General features: G+C 50.5%; 1 long non-coding RNA gene across 1 annotated transcript; it reads right to left on the bottom strand.

The window, feature by feature from the left end:
* Nucleotides 1–3,571: 3,571 nt before the first annotated feature.
* LOC116468916 (uncharacterized) lies at nt 3,572–5,120 on the bottom strand. Its single transcript, XR_004248165.2, has 3 exons — nt 4,996–5,120; nt 4,735–4,843; nt 3,572–4,485 (listed from the first exon to the last, which is right to left on the bottom strand). It is a non-coding gene; the product is annotated as an uncharacterized LOC116468916 (long non-coding RNA).
* Nucleotides 5,121–7,186: the final 2,066 nt, after the last annotated feature.

Raw genomic sequence — 7,186 nt, 5'->3', positions numbered from 1 at the left:
GGGCGACAGAGCAAGACTCCGTCTCAAAAAAAAAAAAAAAAAAAAGAAAAAGGAAAAATCTAAGAAATTGTATTAGTCTAGAGAGGTCTAAGGAAACATGACAACTAAATGTAATAGGGTATCCTGGATGAAATCCTGGAACAGAAAAAGAACATACACAAAAACTAAAGAAACCTCAAGTATGAACTTTATTAACTAATGTATCACTATCAATTCACTAGGTATCACAAATGAACCATAGTCACATTAATAGGGAAGGCCGGCCGGGCACGGTGGCTCAAGCCTGTAATCCCAGCACTTTGGGAGGCTGAGACGGGTGGATCACGAGGTCAGGAGATCGAGACCATCCTGGCTAATACAGTGAAACCCAGTCTCTACTAAAAATACAAAAAAATTAGCCGGGTGTGGTGGCGGGCGCCTGTAGTCCCAGCTACTCGGGAGGCTGAGGCAGGAGAATGGCGTGAACCTGGGAGGCGGAGCTTGCAGTGAGCTGAGATCGCGCCACTGCACTCCAGCCTGGGTGCCTGGGTGACAGAGCGAGACTCCGTCTCAAAAAAAAATAAGAAGAAGAAGAAGAAGAATAGGGAAGGCTGGGCGCAGTGGCTCATGCTTGTAATCCCAACACTTTGGTAGGCTGAGGCGGGCGAATCACGAGGTCAGGAGTTCGAGACCAGCCTGGCCAACATGGTGAAACCCCACCTCTACTAAGAATACAAAATTAGCCAGGGGTGGTGGCACACACCTGTAGTCCCAGCTACTCAGGAGGCCGAGGCAGGAGAATTGCCTGAACCCAGTAGGCAGAGGCTGCAGTGAACCGAGATTGTGCCACGGCACTCCAGCCCAGGCAACAGAGTGAGACTCCATCTTAAAAAAAAAAAAAAAAAGCAAAAAAAAAAAAAAAAAAAAACAGGGAAAACTGAGTGCAGATAAGCACGACTCTCATCCTTGCATCTTTCCTATAAATCTAAAACTAAAACGAAAACTAGCTGGGCACAATGGCTCACGCCTGTAATCCCAGCACTTTGGAAGGCCAAGGTGGGTGGATTAACGAGGTCAGGAGTTCGAGACCATCCTGGCCAATACGGTGAAACCCCATCTCTACTAAAATTACAAAAATTAGCTGGGCATGGTGGTGTGTGCCTGTAATCCCAACTACTGGGGTACCTGAGCCAGGAGAATGGCTTGAACCAAGGAGGCAGAGGTTGCAGTGAGCCAAGATCATGCCACCGTATTCCAGCCTGGGTGACAGAGCAAGACTCCATCTCAAAAAAACAAGAAAACTGTATTTTTTTTTTTTTTTTTTTTTTGAAAGAGACGGGGTCTCACTTTGTTGCCCAGGTTGGCCTCAAACTCTTGGGCTGAAGAGATCCTCCTGCCTCAGCCCCCTGAGTAGCTCAGGCTACAGGCATGTACCACCATGTGCAGCAAAAGTATGTGTGTGTGGTTTTGTTTTTGTTTTTTCAGACAGGGTCTGGGTCTGTTACCCAGGCTGGAGTACAGTGGCAAGATCTTGGCTCACTACAACCTCTGCCTCCCAGGCTCAAGCAATCCTCCCTCCTCAGCCTTCTGAGTAGCTGGGACCACAGGCACGTGCCACCACACCTGACTAATTTTTGTACTTTTAGGAGAGACAGGCTTTTGCAAAGTTGCCCAGGCTGGTCTCAAGCTCCTGGGCTCAAGCAATCTGCCCACCTCGGACTCCCAAAGTGCTGGGATCACAGGCAGGAGCCACTGTGCCCTGCGCCCTTGTATTTTCTTTTAAAGACACCTTGGCCAGCACGATGGTTCACACCTGCGATCCCAGCACTTTGGGAGGCTGAGGCAGGCAGATCACCTGAGGTCAGGAGTTTGAGACCAGCCTGGCTAACACTGTGAAACCATTTCTACTAAAAATAGAAAAATCAGCCAGGCATGGTGGCATGCGCCTGTAATCCCAGCTACTCAGGAGGCTGAGGCAGGAGAATCACTTGAACCCGGGAGGTGGGGGTTGCAGTGAGCCGAGAACACGCCACTACACTCCAGCCTGGGTGACAGATCGAGACTCTGTCTCAAAATAAAATTTTAAAAAAGTAAATAAAAGAAACTAGGAAAGACAATCAAGCCAAGACCACCGTGAGATGTCATTTTATACACAAATCATTCACAAAACTTAAGTCCAACAGTATCAAGTGTTGGAAAGGATGGAGATCAATCACGACTTTTTTTGTTTTTGAGGCTGAGTCTCCCTCTGTTACCCAGGCTGGAGTGCAGAGGCGAAATCTCAGCTCACTGCAACCTCCGCCTCCCGGGTCCTGGTTCAAGCAATTCTCCTGCCTCAGCCTCCCAAGTAGCTGGGATTACATGCACGTGCCACCATGCCCAGCTAACTTCTTTTTTTTTTTTTTGAGACGGAGTCTCGCTCTGTCACCCAGGCTGGAATGCAGTGGCGCGATCTCAGCTCACTGCAAGCTCCGCCTCCCAGGTTCACGCCATTCTCCTGCCTCAGCCTCCCAAATAGTTGGGACTACAGGCGCCTGCCACCATGTCCAGCTAATTTTTTTGTATTTTTAGTAGAGATGGGGTTTCACCATGTTCGCCAGGATGGTCTTCATCTCCTGACGTTGTGATCCGTCCGCCTCGGCCTCCCAAAGTGCTGGGATTACAGGTGTGAGCCACCGTGCCCGGCCTAATTTTTGTATTTTTAGTAGAGATGGGGTTTCACCATGTTGGCCAGACTGGTCTTGAACTCCTGACCTCGTGATCCACCCACCTCAGCCTCCCAAAGTGCTAGGATTACGGGCATGAGCCGCTGGCTCATAAGAAGGCCTGGCTTCAATGAGGCCTTCTTATAAATCATTGGTGAAGTGTAAATTGGTAAACCACTTTGGCTTTATCTTGGGAAGTTGATCATCTCCATATTCTACAATCCTGCAATTCCTCTTCTAGTTATATACCAAAGAGAAACTCCTGAGCAAACATAACAGGAGACATGTACAAGAAGGTTCATAGCAACACTTTGGCCCAGCAAAACACTGGAAACAATCCCAAGGCTTATCAACCTAGAAATGGATTAATCAGTTGGGGTATATTCATACAACATAATAATATGCAGCAGTAAAAATGAATGAACTAGAGCTATATGAAATGGAATTAATTAAAGTTATGTGAAAAATGGAAACCCAGCCAGGCGCGGTGGCTCATGTCTGTAATCCCAGCACTTTGGGAGGCCGAGGCGGGCGGATCACGAGGTCAGGAGATAGAGACCATGCTGGCTAACGCAGATCGCGCCATTGCACTCCAGCCTGGGCAACAGCGAGACTCCATCTCAAAAAAAAAAAAAGGAAAAGAAAAAAGAAAAACGGAAACCCCAGAAGACCACATGCACTAAGACACTTCCTCTGTAAAGCTCAAAAACAAAAAATATATATAATTTATTGCTTAGGCACACAGACATATGTGTGCATATGTATACACACATAATACAACTGTAAGAACAAAAAAAAGGCAAAGGAATGATAAGCTTCAGAATAACGACTACCTACACCTGGAGCAGTCAAGGGTACAGGACAGTGCGATACGGTTGGGCTGAGTGGACAGTTTACAGGGTGGAGTATTTGAAACGAAGTCTCACTCTGTCGCCCAGGCTTTAGTGCAGTGACACAATCTCGGCTCACTGCAACCTCTGCCTCCTGGGTTCAAGCAATTGTCCTGCCTCAGCCTCCTGAGTAGCTGGGATTACAGGTGCGCACCACCACACCTGGCTAATTTTTGTATTTTTAGTAGAGATGGGGTTTCACCATGTTGGCCAAACTGGTCTCCAACTCCTGTCCTTGTGATCTGACCACCTCGACCTCCCAAAGTGCTGGGATTACAGGCATGAGCCACTATGCCCGGCCACTATGTTATTTTCTAAATTATGTATTTAAGAGAAAGTCATGGATGGATGCATGGAACACTGATGACAGGGTATCATGACACAAGAATCTGAGTAATCCTATTCTGAATATCTAAGGAAAAGGAAAGGAGGAAGAAAGGAAGGAAGGAAGCAAACAAGCAAGCAGGTAGACATTGTATTCCTGGAGGACTAGATCTGTAAACAAGCAGGGCCTTGTTTATTTCTACTTATACAACCAGCATCCAGCCCAGGCCTGTCAGGGAGGAAAAAGCAATACTTGTTTGCTGAATGAATGAATGAGGATAAAGGGATAAAGAGAAAAGTAAAACAGAAAAAGAGGTGGGGAAAGGTTGAGGAGTATGGCAAGGTGCTATGCTAGTTATCTACTACCTTATTTTGGGAAAGAATGTCAGCAACCAAAAAAAGGTTCATCAGGAAGGAGAAAGGGGCCACAGAAATGGATGTTTCTCAGGAAAAATTTACCGAGCTACTGGCGGATCAGCCACCAAAACATCTGGCACACGGTATCGGGGTCGCCGAGGCTCCAGCTCATCAATCCTGAACCGAGTCATGTTCTTTTGAAGCCCCTGAAGCTCTAACACCAGCAACACCTGCGGGGACAGAGGTTTGGATCTGGAGAAAGGAAATGGGTTACACCATGGAATGCTCTTTGAACCCATTCTCTCCTAAGGGGTTTCTTCCTTTGAGCCCTTTGCCTAAAGGCCAAGATCACATTTCTTCATAAAGTAAAAGTCCAAAGATTAGGCTGGGACAAGATGTTGGCCACAATTTCCCCCTTCCCAAATTACCCCACAGCCATTGCCCCCACCCCCATCAGACTCTTCCTTGTCTCTCCTGACCTTGGTGACCTCATGGATCAGATGGACCGTGAGGGAATCAGGACCAAGCTGTAGAGAGTCCAGCAAGGCTCGGTATGGAGAGAGGCCTGGCCGTATGCTTCTCTGTCGCCTGCCAAGTGAAGGGTTGGGAAGTAAGATAAAGGGCCACCTGCAATGTCCCTAGGTCCCTCTATCACCTGCAGTGTCCTTAGGCACTCCATCTGCCACAGACACCTCCCACATTACCCTACATTCCATCCCTCTCTCCCAGAAATATCATACTTGCAGAAAGAACTCTCTTCACAGGTCTTAAAGTTGCTTCTATCCACAGCAAGGGTAATCCCCAGGCAGACCCCTAAAAAAGCCAGTACCAAAGATGCCCAAGACCTATGGAGAAAAGGACAAAGACGGAGCAATCAGCATGGTGGTCAGAAGGGACCCCCTTCAAAAGGAAAAGCTTCTTCCTGTCACAGCACTAGAAGATAGTTGAGGAAAGAGGGGAGAAAGATGGAGTCACATCAAATACAAAAGAAGGCAGAGTGGACACAGGGTTAAGGATCAGGCCTGAGAAATTGGCTCACTCACACCTTCCCTTTGAAAGGCAGAGTAGGCTGGGTGCGGTGGCTCACGCCTGTAATCTCAGCACTTTGGGAGGCTGCAGTGGGCGGATCACCAGGAAGGAGATTAAGACCATCCTGGCTAACACCGTGAAACCCCGTCTCTACTAAAAATACAAAAAAAAATAGCTGGGTGCGGTGGCGGCCACCTGTAGTCCCAGCTACTTGGGAGGCTGAGGCAGGAGAATGGTGTGAACCCAGGAGGCAGAGCTTGCAGTGAGCCAAGATCAGGCCACTGCACTCCAGCCTGGGCGACAGAGCTAGACAAAAAAAAGAAAAAAAGTCGGGCATGGTGGCTCACGCCTGTAATCCCAGCACTTTGGGAGGCCGAAGCGGGCAGATCACGAGGTCAGGAGATCGAGACCATCCTAGCTAACATGGTGAAACCCCGTCTCTACTAAAAATACAAAAAATTAGCTGGGCGTGATGGGAAGCGCCTGTAGTCCCAGCTACTTGGGAGGCTGGAGCTGGAGAATGGCGTGAATCCGGGAGGCGGAGCTTGCAGTGAGTCGAGATCGCGCCACTGCACTCCAGCCTGGGTGACAGAGTGAGACTCCATCTCCAAAAAAAAAAAAAAGGCTCCCTCCCTCCCTTCCTTCCTTCCTTCCTTTCTCCTTCCTTCTGTGGCCCGGGCTGCAATCTACTCGGCTCGCTGCTGCCCGCGCCGTGGACTGCCTGGGACAACCGGCGCGCGCCACCGCTGCCTGCTTTTTCTCCTTTGGCTGCAGGCACGCGTTCGCCATCTTGGCGACGCTGGTCGCCAGCTCCTGACGCCGAGTGCTCTGCCCGCCTCAGCCTCCCGAGGTGCTGGGACTGCAGACGGAGCTCGGTGTTGCCCGGGCTGGAGTGCGGTGGCGTGGTCTGGCCTCGCGGCAGCCTCCGCCTCCCAGCCGCCTGCCTTGGCCTACCAGGGTGCTGGGATTGCAGCCCCTGCCCGGCCGCCGCCCCGTCTGGGAGGTGGGGAGCGTCTCTGCCCGGCCACCCATCGTCTGGGAGGTGAGGAGCGCCTCTGCCCGGCCACCCATCGTCTGGGAGGTGAGGAGCGCCTCTGCCCGGCCACCCATCGTCTGGGAAGTGAGGAGCGCCTCTGCCCGGCCACCCATCGTCTGGGAAGTGAGGAGCGCCTCTGCCCGGCCACCCCGTCTGGGAGGAAGTGAGGAGCGCCTCTGCCCGGCCGCCCCGTCCGGGAAGAAGTGAGGAGCGCCTCTGCCCGGCCGCCCCGTCCGGGAAGAAGTGAGGAGCGCCTCTGCCCGGCCGCCCCGTGTCTGGGAAGAAGTGAGGAGCGCCTCTGCCCGGCCGCCCCGTGTCTAGGAAGAAGTGAGGAGCGCCTCTGCCCGGCCGCCCCGTGTCTGGGAAGAAGTGAGGAGAGCCTCTGCCCGGCCGCTCCGTCTGGGAGGTCTACCAGGGATGCCAGAAGCAATGTGGGGGCTGGACGTGGTGGCTCACGCCTGTGGTCCCGGCAGTCTGGGGGGCGAGGCGGGTTGATCACTTCGGGCTAGGAGTTCAAGACCAGTCTGGCCAACTTGGCGAAACATGAAAAATACAACAGACAAACTAACCAATCAACTCAGTGACAACAAAACAGGTCTACCCTGGAGTCATACTCTAATTTTTTCTATTTTCCTCCCTTTCTGATCCTTTATCCCACTTTCTTTTTCTTCCTCTTCCTTATCCCTCTTCTTTGTCAAATAGAGGATTGAGTTATTATCACTGATCCATATAAAGTCCCTCTCTCATTTATTTTAACTCCCACCCCCCATTTCTATTCCCCAACTTCCCATGTGCAACCTTCCTAATATGTTTGATACGCATCTTTTTGTTTGTATGTATTTTTAGAAAATGTTTATTGTTTTTGT

Source organism: Hylobates moloch, unplaced genomic scaffold (assembly GCF_009828535.3).
Source record: "Hylobates moloch isolate HMO894 unplaced genomic scaffold, HMol_V3 SCAFFOLD_5, whole genome shotgun sequence".
NCBI classification, from domain to species: Eukaryota; Metazoa; Chordata; class Mammalia; order Primates; family Hylobatidae; genus Hylobates; species Hylobates moloch.
The sequence above is the reverse complement of the archived record's forward strand: the minus strand, read 5'-3'. Positions and strand labels throughout refer to the sequence as shown.